Source organism: Agelaius tricolor, unplaced genomic scaffold (genome assembly GCF_023055355.1).
Source record: "Agelaius tricolor isolate 1412-34295 unplaced genomic scaffold, bAgeTri1.0.p SCAF_56, whole genome shotgun sequence".
NCBI lineage: Eukaryota > Metazoa > Chordata > Aves > Passeriformes > Icteridae > Agelaius > Agelaius tricolor.
Genome location: NW_027269316.1, coordinates 1265749 through 1278492, shown reverse-complemented (window position 1 = coordinate 1278492; position 12744 = coordinate 1265749). Strand labels below are relative to the sequence as shown.

At 37.8% G+C, this 12744-nt stretch overlaps 1 protein-coding gene across 2 annotated transcripts in view; it reads right to left on the bottom strand.

The window, feature by feature from the left end:
- Nucleotides 1-8535: 8535 nt before the first annotated feature.
- LOC139604872 (transportin-1-like) overlaps nucleotides 8536-12744 on the bottom strand; it is a 136960-nt gene continuing 132751 nt past the window's right edge. For both annotated transcript variants that reach the window (XM_071456192.1, XM_071456191.1), the window contains one exon: nucleotides 8536-10121. The gene's annotated coding sequence lies outside the window, so the exon portion shown is untranslated. The remainder of the gene's footprint in view (nucleotides 10122-12744) is intronic.

Sequence of the window (12744 nt, the reverse complement as noted above, 5' to 3'; positions counted from 1 at the left end):
AGAAGGACGGGAAGGTTTGAAGCCAGTAATAGAAGGACTAATAAAGGATGAGACATTAGAACCTTGTATGTCTCCTCATAATACCCCTATTCCCCCAGTAAAGAAGTCCAATGAGAGTTATAGACTAGTACAAGATTTAAGGGAGGTTAATAAAAGAACTCAGACTCACTACCCAGTGGTAAAATATCTTAGACAATAAATAAAAGTAGCTGGTAACCCAACCATGAGAAAATGGCAAGAATTTTATTCCTTCTTCCTCCCTCTTCAAAGAGGGAGATCAGAAAATTACCTAGATTATTGAAATATTATTGATTATAGATTGAGGGGTACACACAAGCAGCAAAATTTGTGTATGAAAAATTGACAGAAGGAGATGATATAAAACAGACCAAGGAAGATATTGTTAAATTAAAAAAGTTGAAGTGAAAACTAGCCTAAGTACCAGCTTTAAGCTTACCCTTGTTAGAAAAATCCTTTATCATTTATACATAAATACAGAAAATGGAGTAGTTCAGAAAATTTTAATTCAGGAGTGAGGAAGAGTAAAAAAATATCTAGTAGCTTATATATCAAAGATGTTAGGCCCAGTAAGCCACAGCTAGCCAGTACATATTTAAGTTATACCAGCTACTGCAATCCTAGCAAAAGAAAGTTGTAAGCTTACTTTTGGAAGTAAATTGGTTAGGTTCACCTTGTACTGTCTGAGGTGTGTTGAATCAAAAAAAAAAACCAAAACAACAAGAAGTAAGAAGAGAAGAAAGAGAGAAGTTGAAGTAGGGGGGTGGTTAGCAAACTCTGAGATGTTGGAATGTGGAGTGATGACATCTTGGTGCTAGAAGAGAGCAGAAGTGTGAATGCGGGTTTTTTGCATGAAAGACAGGGAAGTGTCTTTACACATGGTTATTCGGAGGTTATTCAATGCCGAACTGAGGTCCAGAAAGGGTTTAGTAGAATGGGCCCTGCTTGAAGAGAAAAGAGGATAAGTTGATTAGAGAAAGAAAAAGAATGTCAGGAGCATCTGGGGACGCCAAGTTTGGGGTTGTCAAGGTTGAGAGGTGTCTGACCACTCCCTACAAGCGGCAGGGTCTCAGGGGCTGCGGCAGGGACCGATTCATGGAGGTGAGCCGGCGGCGGTGCTGGGAGCAGATGACACAGGTTTGCCAGGCAGGAGCAGGCTGGCTCTGTGGTGGAACTGCCGGGGTGGCTCCCAGACTGTCGGGGTCCCTCCCAGACTGTCGGGGTCCCTAGTCCAGGATGGCAGCATCGGCCCCAGTAAGTGAGCCGAGAGAGAGAGAGAAGGAAAGAGAAAGAGAGAGGAGAAGAGAGAGAGAGAGGGGGCAAAAGAGCCCCAAGGCATGCCCCCAGGGTCCCCATGCCCGTGGCTGTTCTCCCCTGCTCCGGCCCTACAGTGAAGTGGCAGCACCCAGCACCGGGGGAAGGGTGAAGAACCACATTGACAGCAAGGCTGTGAAAAGAGGGGGAGAGGGTTAGCACTAAAAGATAGAATCAAAGCAGGTTGCTGACTCTCCAAACCTCACAAAGTGGTTTAATTTTCTTAAGTAATAAGTTTTTTTGTTTTGTTTGCTGTTAAAAAAAAAAGAAGTTTTTTCCTGAAAAATGGGTTTGTAAGGCTAAAACAATTAAATGCTGCCCAAAAAGTAAAAAGCAATAGATGTGATACATCTCGTGTTAAAATCGGTCTAGCCTTTTTTATTTAACTAACTGTAACTCACAGAAAGAAGAATTTGCCTCTGCAGCTATTAGCACATCTGGATAGAAGAAGAAGAGGCTGCTGTGGAGAAAGCTTTCAGCTAAACCCAGAAAGTTTGGAAGAAAAGCGAATGGTAAAAGTTAATGCAGTATTATCTTTCATTTATTACTATGCTATTAAGAAGTCCTTTCCAGGTACTACTGAAGCAACAATCAGAATCACGGAAAGAGGGTGAATTCATGCCAGCAGAATCAAAGGACTTGTGAAAGAACCTGAGGAATGGACTATCACATGTAAACCAGGTGATACCAACCTGACTTTCCAATGGGGACTGAGTGGTAATGGTTTGGGAAAACCCAAATGATCCAAGAAATGTACAAAGAATAACACTGAATTAAGAAGTAAGACAACGCTTATATCACTGGTTTCAAGCACTGCCTGAATAAAACATCTCCTTGGGGGAGGAATACTTCAGACAGAGGAGTCAAGATTGTTTTTGTATTCTGACCTTAGCCAGTGAATTGTACAGGGGAGAAGGGGAATTACCATTTCCATCAGTACCATACTGTAAACTTCATTTGATTAATTCCCACACTGGACATGCTAGCTGAGTTATAAGTGAATGTTTGAATTGTGGGAATAATTAGTATTGTAGTTCACAAAATTTATGCTCTTCTTGCAAGAAGTGTTAAAGTAATAACTTGGTTTTGTGGATGGGAATTATTAGTGCCTGTTGAATGAGAGATACCTGAGGAACGGTGGGAAACCACACTTAAAGGGTGTCAAAACCAATTTGCCTGGAAATTAGTTAAGAGAAAGTGACAAGGAAATAGAGGGCAAGACCAGATTGGCCTCTGTATTTCGCCACCAAGAAGATCAAATACACCTGCTGTGGGTTGCAACCTCACAGGCATGGAAGGTGGGAGTATAAGCCATACTGGACCTCTGTTATTCCCGTTTCTGGCACTCATTTGTTGTCTTTTCCCTTTCGGGATACCAGCAAAATCATGTCACAAATGCTACGGAAAGCATCACATGGAAAGAAACCAAAGTTCCTCTTTTATTACACACACCTATGTCAACAGCCACTGTTATAACCCATCCAAATTAAGAACCTGTAGGCAAAGTGGAGAAAATTATTGGATTACAAGAAATTTAGGAAAAAGTGGTAATAGATTTGGAATTGAATGTCCAGAAGGAGAGAGATGGATTTGTTTTACATTTAATCTTAATGATACGGTTCAAGATTCGGTAAAAAAACAAATAGTAAACAAAAAGGTAAAACCAGCACAGCAATTTAACTCTATATTGACCCCAAATTTTAGGTTGAATCGTATTACAGGACTCCAAGCAGTTATAGAAATGGTCGCAAATAAAGCCGCCCAGGCATTAGAGTTAATATCAAGTCAGCTAAGCCAAACAAAAACTGTAGCGTATCAGAATAGGTTGGCTTTAGACTATTTATTGGCTAAAAAAGGGGGTGTTTGTGGAAAGTTTAATATATCAGATTGTTGAAAATTGATGACCACAGAAAAGTCATTCTAGAAAAAGCAAAAGAAATCAAAGAAGAAATATATATATATGCATATAATAACCCAGGTACCAGTCCAAAAATTAGAAAACAATGTTAAAACCTAGCTGGTGAGGTAATGTATTAGAAGAAATTAAGATCTTTCATTTTATGTGTTACAACTGTTTTGATATTTCTTCCTTGTGTAATCCCCTGTTTTATTTTGCCAGCATAGTCGAGAAGATGCAAGTAGATAAGAAATATTGCTCAAGCCAAATGATTTGCAAGTAATAAGAGTGGGGATTGTGAAAAGTGCATGTATTTTATGATTGGCTTTTTGCAAATATTAAAATGAATATTATATGTGTTGTGTTAGAAAGTAACGCTGTATTAATTCTCTTAAGTACTGTGTTAAATATAGTTTTAGGTTATAAAAATTGTTAAAATGGAAACGATGCTATGTAGGATACTTTTTTTAAAGAAAGGACTCGCAGTGAGATAGCAGCCACAGGACACCTAAATCTTTCTGAGAAAAAGAATTTATTGCCCTCTTATCAGAAGAAACCAACTTCTTCCTGCCTCGAAGGTGCTGTTAGGATTCGGAGGAAGAAGTTGACTGATGACCAGACAGAATCCTGTATTTGAATGGAATTTATGCATCACGTATGAAGTGTATGACTATGCAACAGGCTATTGTTTTTAAGGGTTAATCCTTTGTTAACGGGTGTCCTCTTTCGGGCTTGTGCTGCCCAGAAAAAGGTACCTGGACGTCTGTAACTCTTTGTATTTGTTGTCTCATATTGTCCTCATTCAAATTGTCCAAATTATTACTTCTCTAATTGTATTACTATTTTTATAACCATTTTATTACTATTAAACTTTTAAAATTTTAAAAACAAGTGATTGGTGTTTTTAACATTCCTCATGCAAAACCATGACACCAATGAATGTAGTTTTAGATTGTTGTATATATTGGAGGTTATGATCTTTCAATGTTTGAAATTTATGGAAGCGCGTAACAAGCATACTGAAGGTGAGCCAGCTTTGTGGATTCATTGCCCTGCACCCATCTCTGTGCAGACATGAATTAAACAAATACCTTGACTGTGTGTGGATTGGCTTCTTGCACACTGGGTAGAATCTGCATTTGGGACAACATCCTCATTTGGCCAGATTTAGCTTGCTAGTCTCAGCTGTTTCAAACAAAAATATAGGCAATGTAACATTTCTCAGTAGTAGAGCAGTTACCAGTATCACCCCATGAACATTAATTTCAGTTCAGGTAAACCTCCTATGTCTACATTTATTGGCCCCCAAGCAGCATAAAACATCTAAACTTAACTGACCTTAACTTATCCAAAGATTATTTTCATTCACAAAAAATTAAAATCCTCCTTATTCAAGAGACTCCTGAACTTACATGTGTAAACCAGAAGAGTACCTACTGAGTCAGACAAAACACAAGCTGAACATGACATTTTCATCTTTCATTAAAAATTGGAATGCAACTCATATATTATAACAACTTTATTAACATAGTCAAGCAGTGATTGGCATCCACATCTATTATGTCACATCATACAAATGTAGATACAAAATTGCTACAGTATAATATATATTCTCTGCATGATTCAAAATATTTGGTGGCCCCAAAAACTCTAAAATCCAGCAGCTTATCAAAAATTAAAATAATATTCTATTTAAATGAAGTTTTGTTAGCAAATAGGCAGACTTCAAGAAATATCACTCAATTAGTACAGTTTGAAAGGCTGCAAGAGGATATGTTTGAAGGATACATTCCAACATTGTTGCAGACACAGAAACATCAGTTTTAAAGCTTTCAAGCAAAACTCATACAACCTAAGTTGTCAGCAGAAAGATCAGTCATCTTTAATTTTAAATTATTTTCTATACTGCATCCAATTGAAAATTTTAGAAATGCTCAGTATTAGTAAGTCAGCAATACATAGCTACCTATTTCTTCCCACGGAAAAAAAAAAGTATTACAATGAAGATTTCAACAGCCAGAGAAACCTGCTTTTACCCATCTTTTTTTTTCTAATCACTTTCCCACAAAGATCACCTAGGCCTTCTCAGTTTTGTTGTTCACCCAAAGTAAGGAATTAGATACCTTAGGTCAAAGTAGCAGAATGGAATCAGCTTATAGAAAAGTGATATACTATTAGCACTGAATTCTTTGAGATGCAGACTTGACTTATTTAAAAAGCATAGTCTAACACCAGACAGGGATCCACCTTTTAGAGACATTTTAACTGCCCTCACAAATACATTCAAGTAAGTATCCTTATTATTTTAGGATAATATGCTCTACAAGGCAAGCAACAAGAGTATTCACCTCAGAGTTTTCCATTTAAACTAATTTTCCAAAACTGGCTTGCTCCAACCATTACGTGCAAAGAGCAAGCATCAGTGTCAGACCCAACAAAGTAGACTGATGGTGCGAGTCATTCTGGTGAACGCATAGGTGAGTGAAATACACAGCTACTGATCAAGCTTTACTTACTCTAAATGAGGTTACTGGAAATACGTAATATATCACAAATATGTATGCAAACCACATCAGCATCTACCTGAAGTAACTGCAGGATATTTTGCAATTTGCAACAGTCATTTCACTGTAGAGCTTAACCTTTATCTAAGATAAAAAGTTACTCTTTAGACCCTATGTAGAAGCTTTATGCATTTATGCTCATAAAAGAGAGAGCATCAAAGCAATTTGTCTTAATTTGCAACTTCTTTCCTTGACAAAATCTGAAAGAAAAGATTTCTAACACAATGTTACTTAAAAGCATTTTTCAAGAAATATTTCAATTGTTTGAATATGGATGCATTCTCCTCAAGGGAAGAAGATTTTTTCACTTTTATCTGTTAATACATTCAATATGAATAAAATAGGTGAAGCAAAAGTCATTATTGTCCAGCAGTAGAAGGTTAATTTAGAGTAAGTTTAAGACAGAAGAGATCCATAATATGCAATACATAAACTGATATAATTAACACATTTTTATAAGCATGTGTTCTCAACAAAAAGGGTACAAGAGTATTCACCTGAGATAAAGCTAGTATTTGAATATTTCTAAGTAGCAATGAGTTTCACTTGAGTAAAACTATTGAAGCTTTAAAATATACATTTTATTATTATACAATATATGCAGTATAAGTAAATAAAATTGATGTTTACATAAAAGCCTGAAAAAAACCCCACCAAATCCACAGTGTATCACTAATTCTAGTTACAAAACTTATGCTGTTTCATAACTTTTAAAAATTATAATTATTATAAATTTTAAACTCATTCTTCCAAAACTGATCTTTTGAGTATAAGCTTTAAGGAGCAATAAACAAAAGCATAAGAGTTAGCTCATTACAATTTAAATATATACATATTCACCAATTTAGAAAATAATCAAGCTTTGGAAAAAAATTATAAAGTTGATTATATTTTCTTGTCCTGCTTAGAATAATGAACCATTCTAACAAGCTTTTCCTAAATGAAAATAGTTGTTTCCTGAATGTATAAAGAAAAAAAAAATAGTATTGAATGTATAATTATACAGCAATTTAGAACTGCCAAAAAGATGCATTTTATAAGGATTTTAAATACCCTTTCTGTTATCAACTTAGGTTGATCAGCAGCTTTTCTTCACTCTGAATCCTTCAAAAAAGTAAACTTAAAACAGGAAAAAGACATATATGAAAAACAGTAAACACTGACCTCCTGAGGCTCCTACAACAAAACTATTCAAGTAGAAAATCTACATCATTACTTAGCATCTGCTATTTTTGTAGCTTAGCAGACTAACAGCACTTTATGCAGTGTGTAAGGAGCAAATGAAGCCACACTTTTAGCATGCCAAGAGGCAGAAACACTGGAATGTAACAAACTCACAATTCTACCAATATAAACATTCAGTCAACATTCAAGAACTGTCAAACCTACACTACAAGAATTGAAATGCTTTTTCTTTATCCCATGATGTAATTATTGAATTATAACTGTTAATGCTGATTCAGAACTTTTCTTGCCTCAGATTAGACCCTAAATGGTTTCTGCAAATCTCTGCACTATATTATGCATTAGGAATATAGTTTATTTGCTTTAAAATATACCACAAGGGAACTTACTGATACAACAGACTATTTTGTCAGTACTGTTTATTTCTACCTTAATTATTTTCTTTGTTGTTATACCAGACCAGTTCATATCTGTACGAATACCTATTAAAATACTATGTACAAAAGCGGTATCCTAAGGTAATATGAAGTGGGTTTATTTGGTTAAAGGAGCTTTCTGAAATTTAAGCAGTTTAGTTAAACCCAGATTCTAGCTGTAATGCTACAGTATTATTTAGGTAGATTTTCTATTCTACAGTTTGTTTTAATGTCATTTCTCTAAAACTCTTCCCTAATGTTCAAATGCACTCGAAACTATAGCAAATTTGTGTCTAAAATAGTATCCTACTGTTTTTTTTTTCTTCTTCCAAAATTGATTTAAAAGTGTTTTTGGTGACTAAAACTCTTACAAATTTTCTTCAGTGCCATTAGTTAAGAAAGAATTTTGTATTTGCTACCAAAGCAATGTAATTTGAAAGGAAGTTATCACATGCAAATTTGACCAATTTGAATAAATACTATGTACTAGCATTAGTGAATGTACTTCATACCATACATGTTCAAACTATTCTTCAGGCATAATCCATTCATATTTGCAAAGCCACAAAAACCAAAAAAGGATGAGGTGGAGAGTGGGACACATTTAAAATGTGCATGTAAACACCCCCACCTCCCCCCCCCCCAAACTCTTAAAACAGCATAACAGCATTTATAAGTCCACAGTCATACAGCTCAAACTTCAGTGCAATGGCTAAATCATTTAACACTCAAAGAACAGAACCATGCAAAGAGTAGCAAGTTCTTAAAAAATACCACACAACAACTGCAAACAAACAAAACAAAAAATCACCCACAAACAAACCACAAAACACCAAAAATACCCAAACCACAAACTGTTATCCAATAACCAGTTTTGCAATGCAAAGGTGAGAAATCTATAAAAAGGCTGTTATGGCTTAGTTTTGTTTTGCAGGTTAATTATGCAGCACTTGAAAAATTGAAAGCTGCGGTTTGACCTCTGACCAGCACAGTTAAGTCTCTCCATTTTCCTTTAACATCATGGGATACTCTTTAGGCAATCTAAATAGAGACTTGCCATTTTCAGATAAACACAAGATCAAGTTTACCAGTTAGGATTTCATGTTCACAGTACATAAGAAAAAACACATTGAAAAAAAAGTAAAGGATTACCTTAACAAAGATTTATTCACAGGAATACATGTAAGTAGAGAAAAAAAGAAAAAAAAAAAACACAAACAGAAAAGCTAAACAAATGAAATGAAGAGGATCCAAACCAACTTTCACTCTTTAGCTTTAAACTTGCACCCTTGTGCATTTAATTATATCACAAAGGGCCACCAACACGTGCCAATACATTATAGATACCCTGCATTACATCCACTAACTTAAACATCTCTAAGATCATGCTGTGAACAAAAATTAAGAATAAAAGGTAATACATTGAGTGGGAATAAACACAAATATAGCAATTGTCATCAACTTCTACAATTGTCTTTATGTGCGAATTAACATTTATGCAGCCTTTAACGGGTCTTACCATGTAAATAATTTTTAGAGATTCTGCTAAAAATCACTAGCATATAACCATGCAGAAAGCACGTCACACTAACAGCACAGAGGCGAATATTTTGCACAGTTATATCAGCTTTCCACATTGTGCATGTTACACACAATACAATATGAATCTTAATCTTAACAGATCCTAAAAAGGTATTTCAAGGCCTAATTGTTAACTACAGTACTTTAAACCTATATTCTTAATAAAAATATGATCCACAGAATCTCAGAAAAAGAATTTTAACTGCAGGGCTATATTGAATTGGTAAACTGCGACATAAGACTGATGCCACATTTAAATGTATACCAATTTCATTCTATGTGATGCAAGCATGGTACTTTCCCACTAATTTAAATTACCTCTGATCACTATGAGCCAGAATGCATGCCTGAACTTTAAACTGCATATTAAGAATAATGCCTTACTCTAGAAATTAAAGCTAATTAATTACATTAACCAAATTATGTTACTTTAATTTTTTTAAATGCAAAAATTAAGATGTGAATCTTTCCTTTGATTTATCCCTCCCCTTACCCCAAAAATGAAAGGAGTGACTCATTTGCAGCTTGCAGGTTACTTCATTTTGTCCAGCTTAACCTCTATTAATTTTCAACAGGGTTTCTATATTGTACACTGCAAGTGCCTGCTCCTAATACTGACAAAAGCTGTATTTTAACTGTACTAATTTAATTTGAGTTATTCATTAACATGCAAATTATCTAGGAGTCCCATTAAGCAGGATGAAATAATGTAGAAAATCCTTACTTTAAAAAAACATTAAAAAAAAGAAAAGCCTTTTACTGTCTGTGACCTCAATTTGTAGGTTTCCTTTATTGTGCGTAAAATAGTTTTTCTCTTTATGTATCCCTATGGTTCAATTATATGGTTCTTATTTTGGTACAATTCCCCACAATAATCCAGAATGTGCTGTTTTGTTAATAGACTTTTTTTCTTCTTCACATCCAGTGCAGAGTTGTAATAGGAGACTATTTCCACCGACAAAGGCTCCAGATGTTAAAACATTTCCCAACATCGACTTAATACAGTGACAGCAACACCTCCCTCCCACCCCTCCCAGTAGGGTTGGGACTGTACTGTATTCCCTACTGGTTTACCCTTCCCCCCAGTAAAGGGTAACATTTTCCCTGGGTGCAGAGTCTCCCTCATAGTCTCCCAGACTGAAGGACCTGTAAAAGGAAAAGATAGAGGTATAGTTACATCTCATCTTGAACCTTAACTGACAGATCAGTGCATAAACAAAAAGCTTTTTGCCTTTTTTAAGGGATAGGTGCCAACCTTTAATGCAAAAACAAATTTAAGCCTAGATTTTCCATTTTAAGAAAAGAGCCCATTTGTACCAAATAAATTCATTAAACAACACCATTTACTTTAAAGCTAGACTGACAATTCCACTATTGTGGCTTAGATTTAAGATAAAAGCAGTCCTATATATTCTAACAAGCTTGTGCCTTTTTAGTACAAGATTATGAAGTAATGTGGTGGTTTTGTATGAGAGGCATTTAGAGAAGTGATGCAAAGCTTGCTGCCACAAGGAAGCTGTACACGCCTCTGTGAAAAACACATGTTAAAGACGAAAGAAACCCGAGAACTTTCTCTTTCCCTTCCATCCGGCAACCAGGTAATACGGCCAGCCCAGCCCCTATCTCGGCCAGGCTGAGGCCGGACGGCCCCTGCCCTGGGGTGCCCGCTGGGCCCCGCCTCCCCAACAGCTGCCGGACTGGGCCGGGCCATGGCTCTGATTTCTAACTTCTTGCTGCTGGGTCCTGCCCCTCCGCCAGCCCGGGGCCAAGCTGAGTCTGCCGGCCCCCAGGAACAGCCCCGGGCCAGGCCAGCTCGGCCAAAATTCTACCACCGTTGAGACTCATCCACAATGTGAAAAATGCATATTTTATGATTGACTTTTTGCAAATATTAAAATGAATATTATATGTCTTGTGTTCGAAAGTAATGCTGTATTAATTCTCTTAAGTACTGTGTTAAATATAGTTTTAGGTTATAAACCAATGTTAAAATAGAAACTATACTATGTAGGATACTTTTTTTAAAGAAAGGACTTGCAGCCAGATAGCCACCACAGGACACCTAAAATCTTTCCGAGAAAAAGAATTTATTGCCCTCTTATCAGAAGAAACGAACTTCTTCCCGCCTCGAAGGTGCTGTTAGGATTAAGAGGAAGAAGCTGACGATGACCAGACAGAATCCTGTATTTGAATGGAATTTATGCATCATGTATGAAGTGTATGAATATGCAACAGGCTATTGTTTTTAAGGGTTAATCCTCTGTTACCGGGTGTCCTTTTTCGGGCTTGTGCTGCCCAGAAAAAGGTACCTGGACGTCCATAACTCTTTGTCTCAATTGTCTCATATTGTCCTAATTCAAATTGTCCAAATTATTATTACTCTAATGGTATTACTATTTTTATAACCATTTTATTACTATTAAACTTTGAAAATTTTAAAAACAAGTGATTGGCGTTTTTCACAATTATGGTAGCAGAGGATGGTTGCTAACACCTTGCTGCCAGTGCTTTAGGAGAGTCAGAGTGGGGAGGCACGCCCTGCCCTATTTGGCAGCCTTGCTCTGTTTCCCCTGGGGTGACCGACAGATGCAGATTACGATCCGTGGACAAAGAGAGGCAATAGAACAAAGAGAAGGGAAAAAAAGCTCCCTACAACCGCAGTAACTGGCCCACCAAGGCTAGTAGTGCGCCCGAAGAACCCGGGAAGGAAAAGGGATTGGTAAGTATTTCTCGGGGGGGGCAGGTACGGGGGGGGATGAATGTGTGTGAATGAGAGGCGGGCTGGTTGTCCCTGACCTGCCAAGTGAGTGCTGGAGTCTGCCATGCAGCATTTCCGACTTTCTGCAAGGAAAGCAGCCAGTAAAGAGATGGAGTGATAAAAGGAGTGAAAGAATCCCCCGGGGTAACTGGGACTGGGTCTCAGGGAGGGGTTGGACCCCTCGGAGGAAGGAAGCAAGGTTTCCTAGCCCAATCCACTAGGAAACGGGACAGGAGGGGCCCCTAAAAAACCTGCTGGGTTGAGGGATTTACATTCCAATAGCATCCAGGGTTGAGCAGAATTCTGCCGGAGTGAGGATATGCTCAAGAACATCCAGGGTTGGACAACACAGCTAGATTGAGGGATGAAAATGTTGCCCAGGAGCATCTGGGGTAGGACAACACAGCTAGATTGAGGGATAAAAAAATGCCCAAGAAGATGCAGGGTTGGACAACTCAGCTGGATTGAAGGAAAAATGCCCAAGAGCATCTGGGGTTGGACAACACAGAGGGATTGAGGGAAAAATTGCCCAAGAGCATCTGGGGTTGGACAACACAGCTGGGTTGAGGAATATCCAATAGCACCGGGACTGGCCAGTAACACCTAAATTTGTAATAGCTGATGTGAAAGTAAAACGCACCTTATAATTGTCTTGTTGTGTGTGTGTGAGAGCGAGTCACACACAAAATCAGCCTCAACTTCCCGGGGCAGGTGGGAAGGGGGGGGCAATGGAAAAGGAGTGCGTGACCGCCAAATAAGCCATTGTTTCCCCAGGCGGGTGTGGGCTGTGGCAGAACGTGTGTGTGACCCCCAAAACAGGCTAGTGTTCCCCGGGCGTGTGAGGGGGCCGTGGCTGAAGAGTGTGAGTGACACACAGACAACCTCACAGGTGAACGGGCACCAGAGGCAACCAGAGTCAGGGACCTTTCTGGAGGCCTGGCGATACTGAAACCAGGAGGCCAACCCCAAGGTGAGGGGGGGTCACAGGGACCTGTGATTTTCTGGCGACGG